Raw genomic sequence first — 18,066 nt, forward strand, 5'->3', positions numbered from 1 at the left:
TACATTCTTCCAGAAACTACAGGTGTGGGCGGAGGGACATATAGTTCTAGGTGGCGACTTTAACACAGTCATGAACCCCAGTGTAGATAGATCCACATCCCAGAAATCCTTGAAGAGAGTGAGGAATATCTCATTATTAAAAGGTCTAAAACAAGTTGGCCTAGTGGATATCTGGAGAGAGCAGCACCAGGGGGACCGCAGTTACTCCTTTTACTCCCACCCCCATGACAGCTACAGTAGGATTGACCACTTCTTTGTGTCGAGCAGAATGGTTCCACAAATTTCCGATACAAGCATACATGATATTACATGGTCGGATCATGCATCAATAGAGCTTAGATGCAATCAAATTGGTGATGCCAGACCAGGAGCAAACTGGAAGCTAAACGAATCGATAATTAAAATCCCGGATATACAGAAAAAAGTTAAATCCGAAATCTCTGATTACTTTCGGATAAATAGTGGCAGTGTGGATTCCCACTCGCTGTTGTGGGAGGCTCACAAAGCCACGATTCGGGGGGTATTAATCGGCATAGCTGCAACTAAGAAAAAGAAAAAGGAGGCCAAATTATCCCAGCTTTATCACAGGTTACATGAGCTCTCTATGCTACATAACCGGACAGGTAGAGATGATACTCTGAAGGAGTTGAAGGATGTTAGGATTGAGCTAAACCTCCTCCTTACCTCCAGGGCTGAGAAAGACATGAGTTGGACGCAGAGGAAGTTCTATGAGAAAGCTAACAAACCGGACACTATGCTAGCCACCAGACTCCGTAATCGGAAACCAAATTTTAATATTCAGTCTATTAAGACAGTAGGAGGCCAGAGTTCCTCAAACCCAAAAGTCATAGTAGGGGAGTTTGCGAAATTTTACGCACAGCTATATAATGGGGAGAAGGTGGTTCACAACGCTAGGACGAGAAGTAATCTTCAGAAATTCCTGGCGGACGCAGCCTTGCCACAAGTGAACAGAAGGGAGCAAGAGGCCCTACAACGCGACTTTACAAGGGAAGAATTAGAGGCGGTAGTAAAAAACTTAAAAGCATCAAAGGCCCCAGGCCCGGATGGGTTCTCCAACCTGTACTATAAAAAATTTATCGGAGTTCTAGCTCCACACATGCTCCAACTGTTTAATGGAGTATTAGCGGGAGAGCCCTTTCCGGGACAGATGCTCCAGGCGTCGATCTCGGTAATTCATAAAGAGGATAAAGATCCCACTAGCTGCCAAAGTTACCGGCCAATATCATTAATTAACACAGATGTAAAAATCTACTCTAAATTACTGGCCAACAGATTAAATGTAATCCTGCCAGGGCTCATCCACCCGGATCAAGTTGGCTTCATTAGAAGTAGACAAGCGGCCGATAACACTAGAAGAATTGTGGATATAATAGACTTTGTAGGAGCCAACGAGATTCGGAGTATAGCCCTAAGCTTAGATGCGGAAAAGGCCTTTGACAGGATTGATTAGCCATACTTGGAGTCCACGCTTGGGGCATTTGGGTTTGGAAGCATATTCCAACAGGCTGTCAAGGCGCTGTACACAGCACCATCAGCCAGGGTGGTCCATCAGGGATTCCCCTCAGAACTATTTCCAATTAAGAGTGGTACGAGACAGGGATGTCCGCTTTCGCCCCTGCTTTTCGCCTTATGCATCGAACCACTCGCAGCACAAATTCGGAATAGCGCTAATATCTCCGGAGTGCAGATCCACTCGCAGGAGCACAAAGTGGCCCTGTACGCGGATGATATTATTCTAACCCTTACCAAGCCGCTCATCTCGCTGCCCAATCTGTTTGAGCTTCTAGAGCGTTTTGCCCAGATCTCCGGCTTTAAAATTAATAAATCTAAATCAGAGGCCCTAAGCCTACATATGCCAAGGGAAATGGAGAAGCTAATAGAACTCAATTTTGAGTTTAAATGGTGCCCTTCCTCCATGAAATACTTAGGAGTGCATATCACAAAAAACACAAGCTCCTTATATTCGGCAAACTATCCCAAACTGCTGAGGACTCTTAAAAAAGAGCTACAGGATTGGAAGGCATATGGTATTTCGTGGCTGGGGAGGATCTATAGTGTCAAAATGAATATCCTTCCCCGTATTTTATATCTGTTCCAAACTCTTCCAATTGCCGTGGTTAGAGCAGACATTACAGGGCTCCAAAAAGCAATCTCTCAATTTATTTGGAATGGTAAAAAACCACGGATAAAAGTTAAAATGATGCAGAAAGCTAAGGAAGCTGGTGGTCTGGCGGTTCCGAGCGTTATATCCTACTACAAAGCGGCACAATTGTGCCAAATCTTGCAGTGGCATAGTGACCCGGGGCTCAGGAGGTGGGTGGCATTGGAGAGAGAGGTGTGCGCCCCGCTTGAGCTCAGGGATCTGATCTGGTACCCGAGGACACGGGTGAAGGATATACTCATTCCGCTGACCTCTGTGCTCAACTCACTCTCAGTCTGGGAGGCTTCTAAAGGTAATCGCTCTATAACCTCCAAACACACCCTGATGGCACCTCTATATGGCAACCCGGACTTTGCTCCTGGGCTGGCAGACAAAAGTTTCCCGCTGTGGCGGAAATTGGGGATTAGTCGATTGAAGGACCTGGAGGTTAAAGGCAAGATCAAATCCTTTGAACTATTACAGTCGGAAACGGACATACCTAACACTGATTTTATGAGGTACCGCCAGGTTCGGGCATTTTATAACGACCACCCGGTGAGACCACCGTTGACTAATTTCGAAAAGCTCTGCGTGCGCGGGGCGGACACGCGGGGACTGATCTCTGCCTTATACAGAGAGGTGGTAAATACTGACTCGGACAGGACAGTCAAACCCCGTTTCATGGTACAATGGGAGGAGGATCTTCAGGGCCAACTAGAGGACGAGGACTGGGCTGCGGTGTTCAAAGCCGCAGCTTCTAGCTCCATATGCACGACATTGAAGGAGAACTCATATAAGGTATTATTACGTTGGTATCTCACCCCAGTTAGATTAGCAAAATTCATTCGGGGTTCTTCCCCGCTCTGCCCCAGGCAGTGCGGGGAACAAGGGGATTTGGTACACATGCTGTGGTCTTGCCCGAAAATAGTGCCGGTCTGGACCCAGATCCGAGATTGGCTGCAGAGGATCTTCTTGGGGCTCAGAATTCAGCTGGACCCATGGCTATTTTTATTAGGTAAACCCACAAATGAGGTATCTAGATCGGGTAACAAGCTGATAGCACATTTTGCTACCGCTATGAGATGCGAGACCGCAGCACTGTGGAATCAGAATGCGATTCCTTCTATTGATAAAATCAGAAACAGAATTTGGTTCATTTGCAAAATGGAGAAGTTAACGAGTTTGGTTAACGATTCGGCCGATAAATTCGAAAAGGTCTGGTCATTGTGGTTGGCCCAGACGGATATCCCGGGGATGAATGATGCCACAATTTGGCTCTAATAGATATAGGTGAGTTCTCCTTGGATGGAGGGCCGGGAGCTGGGACGGACGATCTGACAGTAGGGCTCCCCCAGGGATATAGCGTTATCGCGATACGAGGGACGCCGAGAAACAGATGTGAGCCGGAATCAGAGCCCCACGAGAAGTGGATAGGAGCAGAGCAACCGCAGTGGTAGTGCAGGACGCCTGAGAAACATGTGGAAAACGATTCTTCTACGCCGTTCCCCCATACCTACCCCCCTCCCCCCCCCCCCCCCGCCAACCCGTCCCTTTCTCTTTTTCCCTAAATGTTGTGGGTCTGTCTTTGTCTTGTCCTGTGGTCCCCCCAAAGTACGTCCGTTCTTCGTAAGTTGTCCTAGTAAGTTTGGTGTATACCTGAATCATTTAACAATATCCTGTATTCTATTGTCTGTATGCACAAAAAACTAATAAAAACAAAGTTGAAAAAAAAAAAAATTAGAACGGTGTCCTGCCCGAGTCACTGAATTGTTGTGAACAGATTCCAGAAGCTGCAATGACAAAATGACCGATGTGCAGTCTCCAGTGAACGCTTGGACACAGGATATGTTAAATCATTTAGTAACAAACCATGACTACAAAATATATTCGAACTTCTGTTTTAGATAAGAACTGAGTATGAGAGAAGTATTATATCCATTCATTGTGTGTGGGCATTGCACTGTTTCTGAGCTGCTCTTCTTAGGGCATTATAGAAGTGACTAATTTATGGGGTGTCATTTTATACCACAGAAGCAGCAGTTTGGGACATTCAGGTGAAAATGACCTGAACAGCTGCCTCAGTAGAAACAGAATAAGGCCCTTTCACCTGATCAGGCAAATGATAGTGACAGCTCCACGCCATTTCTCTTATCCATCTCTATTACCCTGCAAAATAATCTGGTGTCTTTCCAAAAACCTTAAGTACCCGCTCACTTCTGCTATCTCACAAAAAGCATCAGCTGAAGACTAGGGGGCGCGTTCAAAGACATGTCCTACATCGCTGGCGAGGTCCAGTGTAACCCTCCGAGTGCCGGAGAGGTCAGAGTGCCACGGCCCCCTCCGGCAGTCTGATCACGTGACCGCTTTTAGGATTTGGTCACGTGATCGCTTCCGTCACCACTGAGGGGGGTGGGGGGTTTATCCCCCCTTTGTCCACCATCAATCCAGAACTGCCATAGCAATATGAGCAGGATTTTTGGACGTAGCTACTACGACATGGGGCAACATCCCTGAGCGCCCAAAGGGTTAATGCAATAATTCTAACGTTAAAGACTGGGACTTTATTGTACCCTTTAAGACCATTAAAGACCACCTGGATGGTAAGCGCTTTGGGGCAGGGACTCTTTTTCCCAATGTCTACTTTTATGCATGAAGCGCTTGTTCCTATTAGGACACTTTTATAACTGCTGTAAAGCGCTATGTACGAAGGATGGTGCTATATAAAGATATACATACATTACATTATTTAAATGTAGTGATACTCGACAGGGCCTTTTATATAATGTAGCTTCCAAACTACTGTACAATATACTACTTAAGCCCCGCAGGTCAGTGGGTTAGTAGCATATGGTTATAAAAACAGCCATCATTGAGGCAGTGGTTGGGGGAGGAAAGGGGGACGTGAGAGGGTTAAGCGGTAACCTAACAGGGAAACTTAGTTAGGGAATAACCCCATTACGCATGAAAAAAAATCCCATCAATCTCAAAGCTGTTAGCGTGCATTGTAGTGCATAAGGTACAATACATTGAGGACAATATTGAACTCAGGTGTAAGATGATTTTGTAGTTCAGTCCATATCGTGCCCAAATAACATCTGGATAAGGTACAGCAGTTTACAGCAATACTACTTAAAAAAAAAAAATAATTGTTTTGATTGTGTAATACCCTTCATTAGTTGGGAGTCATCAAGGCGCAATCCACGCTATTGCGGATTGGGATAACTGCCGGTAAAGTCGATGGCAGATAATCGCCAATTCGGGCACAATATAGCGCAGATTGCGCTTCGGTGACCCCTGTCCATTATTCTTTACTTGTAAAAAATATAGGTCAGATTTACTCAATCACATACAGCCGGTCTGCTTTAGCTACTAGCAGTAGTAAAGTCAGGTAGTATGTGTGCTACATCAACTTGTGTCTTATGGATTGGATTCTCACGTAATAAATGGTTTTAATTACCATGCTATTTCCTTGGCAACACCACTTGTGGTGTGTTAAATATACTGTGCCCAAGTCGTCATGTTAAGACTAACAACATCTTAAAAAAGGACAATAAAATAGAGTTTCTCCCATAAAGAGAATTGTGTTAACTATGTAACCCCCTCTTATCTCTAGTCCCCAGACTGATAACGGTTGGTGAGGTGGGGGCCCGAGTCCTCTATTGCTGGTTGATATGCCACATAACAGGAAACTACAGTGGCATTTGTGATATAACCGGTTTTATATAGCAATTAAAGATACTATAGAATCCTTACGAACTTTAACAAAGGATCACTACAAGCATATTATAACATTACCCATAAATGCTGCGTGGCTGGGTGTCAGTCAGTGAGGATGCGGCCACCTAATCATGGGTATGTAGGCCTATGTGATGGTGCCGGAACACCTTTGGAGCTCTTTAATGCAACAAAGTGTAGCAGGCCTGTACTTCGGAAAATACTTCGGTACCACTTTTAGATGCAACCATTAAGGGTGCCCTCCGACAGCGCTCGCTACTCCATGCAACATCCAGGGAACGTTCTACAGGGCCTCTCTGCACGCTGTACTGCTCTCCCTCCAGTCAAGGTCACAGACTAGCCCCTGGGTCACACTCGATTAAGACTCCAGGCTCGTGCAGATCTCCTTCACACGTGCCCTGCCAACCCCTCTTACAGGCTCCTCTCTCTTTAGTCCCACCTCTTCCACAGCCTCTCTTACTGGCTGATCTTATCAGTCACATGTCCATGGCACAATGGAGAGGAACCCGACGGGGGCAGTGCGAGGGTGTTGCTTATATCACAAAGGGGGTTACAACTATAACAAACGTTACTGATAATGCCATGCAAATGAGGAGTTATCAAGCAGCAATCCCCCAGAAGCTGCCCCCACCCAACAGAAGCCTATGGCTACGATACCAGAGGCCGCTGGGCGACAGCGCGATCCGGTGACATCATCCTCCCGCTGTCGCCCAGCAGCATCTGAACAAGCAGAGGAGACAGGGAGGCGTGGCCGTGAGCGGTTCTCCCTCATTGGCTGAACCGCTCACGTGACGGGGCCGCCGCCTACCAAAAACAACTTCTCATGTCTCCTCTCCAGGCTGCCGCCCCGCAGCTCCAGGTAGCGTGCGTTATGTTTACTTTAATTGAATTTCAGCTATTTGTTTTTGAGTCGTGCCACGCGATACCGCAGGCGTTTTTTGGTATAATCACGGCCTAAATGAGTTTAACGCACAATGTTTGTACTTTGCCCCCTGACCATGCACTGCTCCTTTTTATTTTTTAGTGGTTCTCTAGTCATGATTGTCTTCATTTTTTTAGCTTTTGAGGCTACCATGGAAATGACATTTAAACTTCCATTGGCTCTGGGGGGATCTTCATTTCATATTTCAAACTCTTATCTCAGGAACAAAGAATCAGATCAAACAAATAAATAAAAAGCAGGTTTGGAAAGAGCAGGAAGAGATCTCTTAAAAAGATTAAAAACAAATAGAAAATAAAAATGGCGATCAGCGCAGTCTGCCGCTTTATATAACATGGCGTTATTTCCGTCGCATGTTCCCCCTCCTCAGTAAAGCCCTATTTCAGTGTCTGGGTGGGAGTAACACCAAGACGGGCGTAACATCACCTTACTGGGAAGATATTGCAGCGTTATGTTACAATAAGGTGATATTAAGCCTATATTAATGAGATGTAGTTCGGACGTTGATTTTACATATAATTAGCTTTGAGGACACCATGTTAACTCAGGGAGCAGATCTTCCAGTCCTGTTTAATGTAAGGTCACGTAACGAGCCCGGATATAAGAGTCGTGGTTCTAACCCTCCGTTATCATTTCCTAATTACGTCTCCTCGCTCCCCAGTACGAAGCAACCATTATCAATGGATAGGGGCGGGCAACTCCAGTCCTCAAGGGCCACCAACAGGTCAGGTTTCCAGGAAATCCCTGCTTCAGCACAAGTGGCTCAATCACTGGCTCGGTCTTCGAAGTCAAAGACTGGGCCACCTGTGCTGAAGCAGAGGGATCCTGAAAACCTGACCTGTTGGTGGCCCTTGAGGACTGGAGTCACCCGCCCCCGAGCAAGAATGAATGCCTTACAAATCCAAATGTTTCATCATCCAATGCATCAAAACACCGACTGAAGCGAATCAAACAATGTGAATCCGTTCAGCTGATTTTAAACTGCAATACGAGTATCAACAAAACATGACTGGATTTATCAAATGTATTTATACATTACAGTTACATGCATTTTAAATGAAAAACAAATGTCTCTACATACGAGTCACATTTTTAGGTGGGTTATTGAGTTGTGCAGCAGGAATTAGGCCCTTAATGCAGATGTGCTTTATCTTACCTGGGAATATTTCTGATGAGCTATTGTCAACAAAAATTAGAATGAATAAGAATAAACCAACATTAATTATAGCCGAATCCGTCATAAGAGAAGTGAGCAATAGGAAGGAAGAGACGGCGCAAGAATCATGAAGCGCAATTAAAAACTATTTATAAACATATACATGTGATTTTGTTCCAGGAAAGATAGGTGTACTTGTGATTTCAAGTACTGGATGTCTGTGGATAAATGGCAAATATGGTGCAATCAATGCACGGTGTTTTGTACATTTGTAAATTAGAATGGAGTAACATTGGAAAGTTGGACTTAATAAAATGGTTTCTGATTAGAAGCAAAATCTGCTTAGACAATTGGGAACGAGGTTTGGATCGTTATTGGTTGAAAACATTCCACTTGTGAAAAAACAAAAACAAAACAAAAACAAAACAAAAATAAAATGGAGACTACAAACAAAATGGTTCTCTTATGCCAAAGGGCATCTTACCTCAAAAAGAGCCATTTACAGAACGCAATTACACGTAGATAAGTAAACGTTCTTACGCTGTGTATTGAGGCATTAGCTCCTTCACTGTCAACAAAGGCCCTTCTGTCAGCAAAGGGTTAAGGAAGTTGTAAACTTGTATAGAGAAAGTAACTGGACACATTAGTATGTCTTCCCTTCATCATGTAACAACATGTCTGAGTCTTGTTATGGGATAACTTCTCACTGCTGATTACACAAAGTCAGCATTTGTTGCCAATAACAATAGATGGCTTTTCCTCCAGCGACAGACTGACAAGTAGTACAAATAGCCTGCACACTGTCCTGTTGTAAACCCTAACTACCCTATAAAACCTTCCCACAATGGGTCACATCTATGGTGTGTCTTTTACAAGGTGAAGAACATGTCCTACGTATTTACTGTACCTAAGATAACCTGACTGTATATAGGCTTTGATGCAGGGGTGCCAACTCCACAAGGGCTACCAACAGGCCAGGTTTTCAGGATATCCCTGCTTCAGCACAGCTGGCTCAATCAGTGGCTCAATTGTTGACTGAGCCACCTGTGCTGACGCAATGGCATCCTGAAAACCTGGCCTGTTGGTGGCCCTTGAGGACTGGAGTAGGCCACCCCTGCTTTAATGCATCTTCCATTGAGAAACTGCACCACAATAGACAAGTATCTGGAATTACAGGTGACCATAACCAGATGGTCAGTTGTGTCACACGGCTAACCCAGAGCAAAGAGATTGACACACGCATGCAGTTTCCATTCATTTCCCCAGCTAAAGTGAGTGAATTAATTTAGCACGTGTGTTTAATTCAGCAGTCTGTTTCTAGTCACAGTCTGAATGGGAAGACAGAATCTGTATGTATAATTGTATTTATATAGCACCAGCCATGTACGTAGCACTTTACAACATTACAATAGGAGATGAATACAAACAGTAGCAATCAGTGCAACAGGTAAATGACAAAGAAGGCTAAAGCAAGGGACACCCGGCCCCAGAGCTTACAGTCTATGGAAAACACATCAGATCGGCAAAGTCAATGTGAGTCTTACTCATTGGCTTGTATTCAATTTGCTGTGAGACTTCCCCTTGCTAAAATGAATGGAGCCTGAATCTTACCAAGCAAGGGGAGTAACGCTTCACTGCTCATCTAATGTGAGCAATAGGTGGGGGGGGGGGGGGTGAGCAATAGGGGGGGGGGTGAGCAATAGGGGGGGGGTGAGCAATAGGGGGGGGGGAGAGCAATAGGAGGGGGGGGGAGAGCAATAGGGGGGGGGAGAGCAATAGGGGGGGGTGAGCAATAGGGGGGGGTGAGCAATAGGGGGGGTGAGCAATAGGGGGGGGGGTGAGCAATAGGGGGGGGGGTGAGCAATAGGGGGGGGGGTGAGCAATAGGGGGGGGGGGGGTGAGCAATAGGGGGGGGGGGTGAGCAATAGGGGGGGGGGGGTGAGCAATAGGGGGGGGGGGGTGAGCAATAGGGGGGGGGTGAGCAATAGGGGGGGAGTGAGCAATAGGGGGGGGTGAGCAATAGGGGGGGTGAGCAATAGGGGGGGTGAGCAATAGGGGGGGGGTGAGCAATAGGGGGGGGTGAGCAATAGGGGGGGGTGAGCAATAGGGGGGGGTGAGCAATAGGGGGGGGTGAGCAATAGGGGGGGGTGAGCAATAGGGGGGGGTGAGCAATAGGGGGGGGTGAGCAATAGGGGGGGGGTGAGCAATAGGGGGGGGTGAGCAATAGGGGGGGGTGAGCAATAGGGGGGGGTGAGCAATAGGGGGGGGTGAGCAATAGGGGAGGGGTGAGCAATAGGGGAGGGTGAGCAATAGGGGAGGGTGAGCAATAGGGGGGGGGTGAGCAATAGGGGGGGTGAGCAATAGGGGGGGGGGCAATAGGGGGGGGGGCAATAGGGGGGGGGCAATAGGGGGGGGGCAATAGGGGGGGGCAATAGGGGGGGGGCAATAGGGGGGGGGGCAATAGGGGGGGGGGCAATAGGGGGGGGGGCAATAGGGGGGGGGGCAATAGGGGGGGGGGCAATAGGGGGGGGGGCAATATGGGGGGGGGCGGGCCAGGTATGTGAGATTACACCAGTGAAAGAGCCAAATAGCCGAGAATTACATTTCAATAGAACTCTACAAAGCCATTAACTCAGATAATTTGAACATTGCAAATATGCAAATCCCCATCATTGGCCTAAATAGAAAGAATGAATGCGAGAGAATCCTGTAATCTCCGCAGCAGGGTCTCCTTTATGTTGTCAGTTACCTGTTGCCCCGATTCCCATGGTTTGTCATTTATTTATCTTCTATTGCAATGTAAAGCGCAGAGTACACTGTTGGCACTATATAAATAAAAGTAGACATACAGGCTGTGCATAATAGAGCAGTTACTTACTAGCAGCGCAGTCCCTGGTGCAGCCTCTCCTAGGTGCTCCTTTGCTGCTCATTAGTAGCTGAGCTCTGTGGGTTTTGCTGGAAACAGCTGCAGCTCCTGGCTCGTTCTGTCAGAAAACAATCAAATGACAGCAGGACACAGCCTGGGTGTCACACAGATTTCCCGCCGGCCGATCTGTGGTCGTTTCCCTTTTCCAGTTCCTTTATAATTTGCCTTAGCAGATCAGATCAATGCTTTTTATGTGGAAGTCCCAATAAATGAGAAGGGGCTGCATTGATTGCACGGCCAGGAGTGGGGTGGTGACTGCTAGCCTAGTTGCAAACACAGAAACGCGACCCTGCTGAGTAATTGGGATCGCAGATAAACTCGATCTAGCCTGTACGTAGAGCTCACAGTTGAATGAATCAGACAACCTTGGTCGGTGGATTGCTGCCTGCAAGGGAAGTGAAGCTCACGCCCCTTCAGGAAGCAAGATGTCTGCATCTGCCTATTGCAGCCCAGTACTGACCTCACATGGCTTTAATAATCAGAAGCAGGCGAAGTCATTCACTCAGACTGTTTCCTATTAGTTGCAGCTTTCTTATTAATTACCATAGGGTCTATGCACTTCTAGGATTTTTTTGTCTGGCTAATTTCACTGGGTAAACAGTTCATATTGTGTTACTGTGGTTATGGGACGGAAATTAGATACACTGCTCTGCTAAATATACAACATCAATTTAACCTATATAAACGCACAAGTTGGGGGCAGAAGTGTTAGGCCTCGTTCAGGGTGCTGGCTTCGGAGGGAGGGCGTGCTGCCGTGCGTGCTGCCGTGAGAAACAAAGTATTCAATTTGAATGCTGGTTGTCAGGGTAGCAGCTGCCCTGTCTCCGAAGTACGGAGTTGACGCTGGCGACAGTTTCAATAAACAAACCAATTCGTTTTTTGAAGCTGCAGCAGCTTCACTGGGACCTCGGCAGCCAATGAAATCATTCTTGAGAATGATTTCAAGACTGCAACTTGGATCCCTAACCTCAGGTCTGTAGCCCCGCCCCCTCCCCGCCTCCTCAACTCCTGAAAAAGTCTGCTGGGGAGGATGAACACACATCGCCCAGCAGACTGCCGCCCGCCCTCGCGAACGTCCGCCCTCCAACTTCTGCCTGAACGAGGCCTTAAATGTACCTGCAAAACTATGATTTATGGTTGCGTCAAAAACAATCAGCAAGTTGAGAAGCGCAAGCTAAAAAGCAACATGAAGTTCACCACTTCTGAAGTTAATTGCCATTGTAGCCAACTGCCCCTGGCTATAGCCTTTCCACTGGCCTCAACACTAAGTCCTGATAGGAACAGGCAGTGTTGGGTTAAACTCCTGCACAGGGCCTAGCTTGCAGTTGCAGCCTAGATAGCTACAATGTTATAATTTCCAGGTGCAGGCCTACCTGCAGTTTAGAGCGTCATACCTGGGGAGGGTACTGACTGGGTCACATGCAGATGGTGTGATGCCTGTCAGTACCTGGACCTGCCCTGTTATGGGGCAGGGTTACAAGCCCCTCCCCCGGGTATAAAAGCTGGCACTCCACCAAATTGTGTGGGTTCTTCCCTCCCTCAGTGGAGTGGGAGTTGATTTCCCTTACCCCATTATGGGGTAAGGGAGCTAAGTAGGGGCTCTTGTGGCCTTAAGCCCCTTGGGTCTCCTCCAGGGACTGTGGCGAAGGATTGCAGAGTACCATCAATAAAGACCCAGTTGTACAGTTGATGGTGTGAGCCTGTTACTGGGGAAGTATGTACATGTGGGGATCTATCCTGTTTCTGCCAGGACCCTCATACACTGGCGACACACTTTATTCGAGCTCGGCTAGTCCCACGAATTCGGGTATACCCGGGTGTATTGAGGTTTGTGACTGTTTTCTGCCCGAGTGCATTGCGTTATTTTCCAGCCAGGGATTGAAGCATTTTATTCCCGCTGGCTGCAATACTGCACAGTATATATATATATATACTGCATTACAATTCATGAATTTATGCCATCTGGTAGACACGCAAAGCATTGCAGCCTATTAAATCCTAATCATTATCATTTAACAGATCAGCCGCCCGTCAGCCAGGCATGAACCATGGCTGGGAAAGCAAACGCAACAGGGCTTGTCAGAGGTGAGGAGCGGCGCATTCCAGGTATCTGCCAGGTACATACTGGGTATTTGCTCGAATAAAGTGTGTCGCAGCAGTAGGATGGAGGTGCTGCACCAGGGGAAAACCTGCCCTGTTGCTGGTATTCCATCATGTGAATGCCCTGCCCTGTTGCTGGTCCCAATTCCATCATGCGAAGCCCTCAGACCTCCTGGAAGATCACAGGTGAGCTAAACAGCACCAGAGCACACCCGGTAGCTACGAAATCTCCCTTGTGGGGGCGGGGAAGCTGTTACACAATCTTTCTAACATTTTTTTAGCAAACATATCTGGAATATAATTTAAGGCACTGGCATGACCTGGGTAAAGTATAAACTAGTGGGCCTTTGAGCCTTAAACCTAAAAGTGAAAAATAATTGAACTAATAAAGGAGAAGGAGGTATCGGCCTGCAGGTATGGGTCAGGAAGTATAGGTTGTATGTACAGTTAGGTCCGGAAATACTTGGACACTGATACAAGTTTTGTTGTTTCGGCTGTGTACCAAAATAAATTCAAGTTACAGTTAAATAATGAACATGGGCTTAAAGTGCAGTCTATCAGCTTTAATTTGAGGGGATTCAAATCCAAATTGGAGGAAGGGTTTAGGAATTACATCTCTTTAATATGTAGCCCCCTCTTTTTCAAGGGACCAAAAGTAATTGGACAATTGACTCAAAAGCTGTTTCATGGACAGGTGTGGGCTATTCCTTCGTTATTTCATCATCAATTAAGCAGGTAAAAGGTCTGGAGTTGATTCCAGGTGTGGCATTCGCATTTGGAAGCTGTTAATGTGAACCCACAACATGCGGTCAAAGGAGCTCTCAATGCAAGTGAAACAGGGCATCCTTAGGCTGCAAAAAAAAGACAACCCATCAGAGAGATAGCAGGAACATTAGGAGCGGCCAAATCAACAGTTTGGTACATTCTGAGAAAAAAAGAACGCACTGGTGAGCTCTGCAACACAAAAAGACCTGGACGTCCACGGAAGACAACAGTGGTGGATGATCATAGGATCCTTTCGATGGTAAAGAAAAACCCCTCCACAATATCCAGCAAAGTGAAGAACACTCTCAGGAGGTAGGCATATCATTATCCAAGTCTACCATAAAGAGAAGACTTCACGAGAGCAAATACAGAGGGTTCACCCCAAGGTGCAAACCATTCATAAGCCTCAAGAATAGAAAGGCCAGATTAGACTTTACCAAACAATATCTAAAAAAGCCAGCCCAGTTCTGGAACAGCATTCTTTGGACAGATGAAACTAAGATCAACCTGTACCAGAACGATGGGAAGAAAAAAGTATGGAGAAGGCTTGGAACGGCTCATGATCCGAAGCATACCACATCATCTGTAAAACACGGTGGAGGCAGTGTGATGGCATGGCCATGCATGGCTTACAATGACACTGGGTCATTAGTGTTTATTGATGATGTGACAGAAGACAGAAGCAGCCGGATGAATTCTGAAGTGTATAGGGATATATTGTCTGCTCAGATTCAGCCAAATTCAGCAAAGTTGATTGGACGGCGCTTCACTTTACAGATGGACAATGACCCAAAAAATACTGCGAAAGCAACCCAGGAGTTTAAGGCAAAGAAGTGAAGTATTCTGCAATGGCCGAGTCAATCAGCTGATCTCAACCTGATCGAGCATGCATTTCACTTGCGGAAGACAAAACTTAAGGCAGAAAGACCCACGAACAAACAACAACTGAAGACAGCTGCAGTAAAGGCCTGGAAAAGCATCACAAAGGAGGAAACCCAGCGTTTGGTGATGTCCATGCGTTCCAGACTTCAATCAGTCATTGCCTGCAAAGGATTCTCGACAAAGTATTAAAAATGAAAAATGTATTTATGATTGTGTTAATTTGTCCAATTACATTTGAGCCCCTGATATAAGGATATCTTCTGTGTATGAAAATGGTTGCAATTCCTAAACGTTTAATACAATATTTTTGTTCAACCCCTTGAATTAAAGCTGAAAGTCTGCACTTCTATTGCATCTCGGTTGTTTCATTTCAAATCCATTGTGGGGGCGTACAGAGCCAAAATTATGAAAATTGTGTCAGTGTCCAATTATTTCCGGACCTAACTGTATGTATATCTTTATTTATATAGCGCCATTCATGTACATAGCGCTTCACAGCAGTGATAATCATATTAATAACAAATACAAAAAACACATAAAAGTGACATTTAGGAAAAGGAGTCCCTGCCCTGAAGAGCTTACAATCTAATTGGTAAGTAGGAAAAACATACAGAGACAGTAGGGGGTGTTCTGATAAGTGCGTCTGCAGGGGGCTAAGGTTGATGTATGAAATGTATAGTATGAGCCACGGTGCTACTCACATGCTTTGTTAAGGAGGTTTGTTTAAAGGTGGGTCTTAAAAGGTGGATAGAGAGGGTGCTAGTCGGACATTGAGGGAAGGGCATTCAGAGGTGTGGGGCAGTCAGTGAGAAAGTTTAAGGCGGGAGAGGGCTTTAGATACAAAAGGATAGATAGGAGACATCCTTGAGCAGAACGCAAGAGTCGGGATGGTGTGTAGCTGTAAGGAATCGGCTCCTGGGTTTGGCTGGTACTCATCCTTACAGAGCTATAGAGTTTCCAGACAAACCCTCCCTGACCCTGCAATCAAGAATCACCTGCTCTTGGTGTTACTCTGCAGGCTGCCTGTGCTATTTAACTGCTGCCCTCCCCCCCAGGAAGTTGCTGAACATAGACTTTGAAACTCTCTCAGTAACTGTGCTTGCCACAAGCACCTCTGTTTGGCCTGACTTGGCTTCCTTGTGCCTAGTCTCTTCCTTCAAACCTCCTGCTTCCCAAGGCCTTCCTGCACTGTGGCCCCAGTGCTACTCACCTTGTTCCTGGCAGACTTCGCCTCCGCCGCGCTGAAGCAGCTACGCTGATGTCCTCAGTGTTTCCTGTGGCGTGTCTGTACCCCTGGTTTCCCGTGGCCTTTGCTCCCTCTCTCTTCCTGTTCCCTCCTTGCAAAAGCCCCTTTATGCTGAAGCAGCTTCGCTCAACGTTTCTTGCTATCTACGCTGAAGCGACTTCGCTTCAGATTTCCTGATGACGACCCGAGAATCGCTCCTATGCCGCCTACCCTGACCCTGGCTTGTCTACGGATTACCCTGCCTTCTCCAACCCTGACCGGCTACCCACGACTACGGGCTACGCAACACGGAAGCGGCTTCGTGGTCTAAGGTCTGTGTTTTCACATCCCCACCTCAGCCCCACGGTCCGGACCTGGTTTGTGGTGAGCATATGCATTACAATAGTGAGTAATTAGGGCTGAGATGTAAGGAGGAGTAGATGAGTGTAAAGCTTTAAAAGTGAGGAGGAGAATTGACTGAGAGATGCGGGATTTGATATGAATGCCAGGAGAGGGATTTCAGCATGGGAGACGCCAAGACAGATTTAGGAAAGAGTAGTGATTCTGGAAGCAGCATTTAGGATAGATTGTAGGGGAGACAGGTGAGAGGCAGGATGGCCGGACAGCAGGAGGTTACAGTAATCAAGACGGGAGAGAATGAGGGCCTGAGTCAAAGTTTTAGCAGTCGAGCAACAGAGGAAAGGGCGTATCTTTGTAATACTGCGAAGGAAAAAACGTCAGGATTTAGCTAACTTTTGAATGTGAGAGGAGAATGTGAGAGAGGAGTCGTGTGACCCCTAGGCAGCGTGCTTGTGCTACTGGGTGTGTGATAGTGCTTCCAACAGCAATATGGAAGGAGGTACAGTAGAAGGGCCAGATTTGGGAGGAGCTCCGTTTTTGACACATTAAGTTTAAGTCGGCGGAGGGTCATCCAAGATGATATAGCGGAGAGACATAAATAAACTTTGGTCTGTACATCAGGTGTAAGGTCAGGTGTTGAAAAGTAAATTTGTGTGTCATAAGCATATATATGATATTTGAACCCAAGGAGGTGTGATCAGGCCATCTAGAGAGAGTGTGTACAGAGAAAAGAGAAGAGGTCCCAGGACAGAGCCCTGGGGTACCCCCACAGAGAGATCAATAGAGGAGGAGGAGGTATTAGCAGAAGAGACACTGAAAGTACGATGGGAGAGGTAGGATGAGATCCAGGATAGAGCTTTGTTATGAATACCAAGAGTATGGAGAATGTGAAGGAGAAGAGGGTGTTCCACGGTGTCAAATGCTGCAGAGAGGTCGAGTAATATGAGCAGTGTAATGACCTTTGTCTTTGACAGTGTAAGGATGCAGGAGTCACGCCGCGCACGGCGTGCTCCTTACTCACCCGCGGCTCTGCCTGGGCCTCCCGCGGCTCGCATGGACTCCTTCCCCAAGGCGCCGAGCTCCGGTCCTCCTATGCACGCGCGCGCACGTCAAGTCTCCTCTTCTGCCCTCGGTTCAGGGCGTGGGTCCGCGCACGCAGCTACAGACGCTGCCACATGGAGGCGCGGCCACACAGGGGCGCACCAACCTTTTAAAGACGCAGTACCTTTTTTCAATGCCACAATACAATTCACCAATGCTTCTAGGATTTATAGCTCCTCCTCCAGGAACTCATCTAGACCTATCCCTGTCTCAGCCTGGCCCATTCACACACCCCCACCTTGCTACTCGGCTATTGGTTCCTCATACACTGGCGACACAGTTTATTACACTGCGGCCAGATCCGCAAGCCGGGAGATTTCCCGGCTTGCTAGTGGCCGCCCCTCGGCGTGCCGCGCGTCATAGACGCGCGGTCACGCGTCTTCGGGAGCGTGCGCCCCCTGCACGCGCGTCCAGGGGCTCCCCGAGGGAGCCCTGGTGTCCCGCGATCGCGGGACAGCGGCAGGGGGTTCCGGGGGACCCGGCGGACCCGGCAGCGGTAGGGAGAGCGCCCCGATCGGAGGGCGCTCTTCCGCTGCTTCGGCGCGCGCCCGTCACTCTCGGGCGCGCGCCAGGCTACTGCTGCGGCACAGAACGGGCAAATGCTCGAATAAACTGTGCCGCAGCAGTACCTACATATACCCTCCAGATTCATTAACTCGTCGGCTGAGCATAGAACCAGTTGTTCTCATCACTCTCTGCCTCCCTAGTTCTGTTT

At 47.3% G+C, this 18,066-nt stretch overlaps 1 protein-coding gene across 1 annotated transcript in view; it reads right to left on the reverse strand.

The window, feature by feature from the left end:
• STAMBPL1 (STAM binding protein like 1) overlaps positions 1 to 11,312 on the reverse strand; it is a 63,638-nt gene extending 52,326 nt beyond the window's left edge. The window contains exon 1 of the mRNA XM_075612889.1: positions 10,871 to 11,312. The gene's annotated coding sequence lies outside the window, so the exon portion shown is untranslated. The remainder of the gene's footprint in view (positions 1 to 10,870) is intronic.
• Positions 11,313 to 18,066: the final 6,754 nt, after the last annotated feature.

Source organism: Ascaphus truei, chromosome 8, assembly GCF_040206685.1.
Source record: "Ascaphus truei isolate aAscTru1 chromosome 8, aAscTru1.hap1, whole genome shotgun sequence".
NCBI lineage: Eukaryota > Metazoa > Chordata > Amphibia > Anura > Ascaphidae > Ascaphus > Ascaphus truei.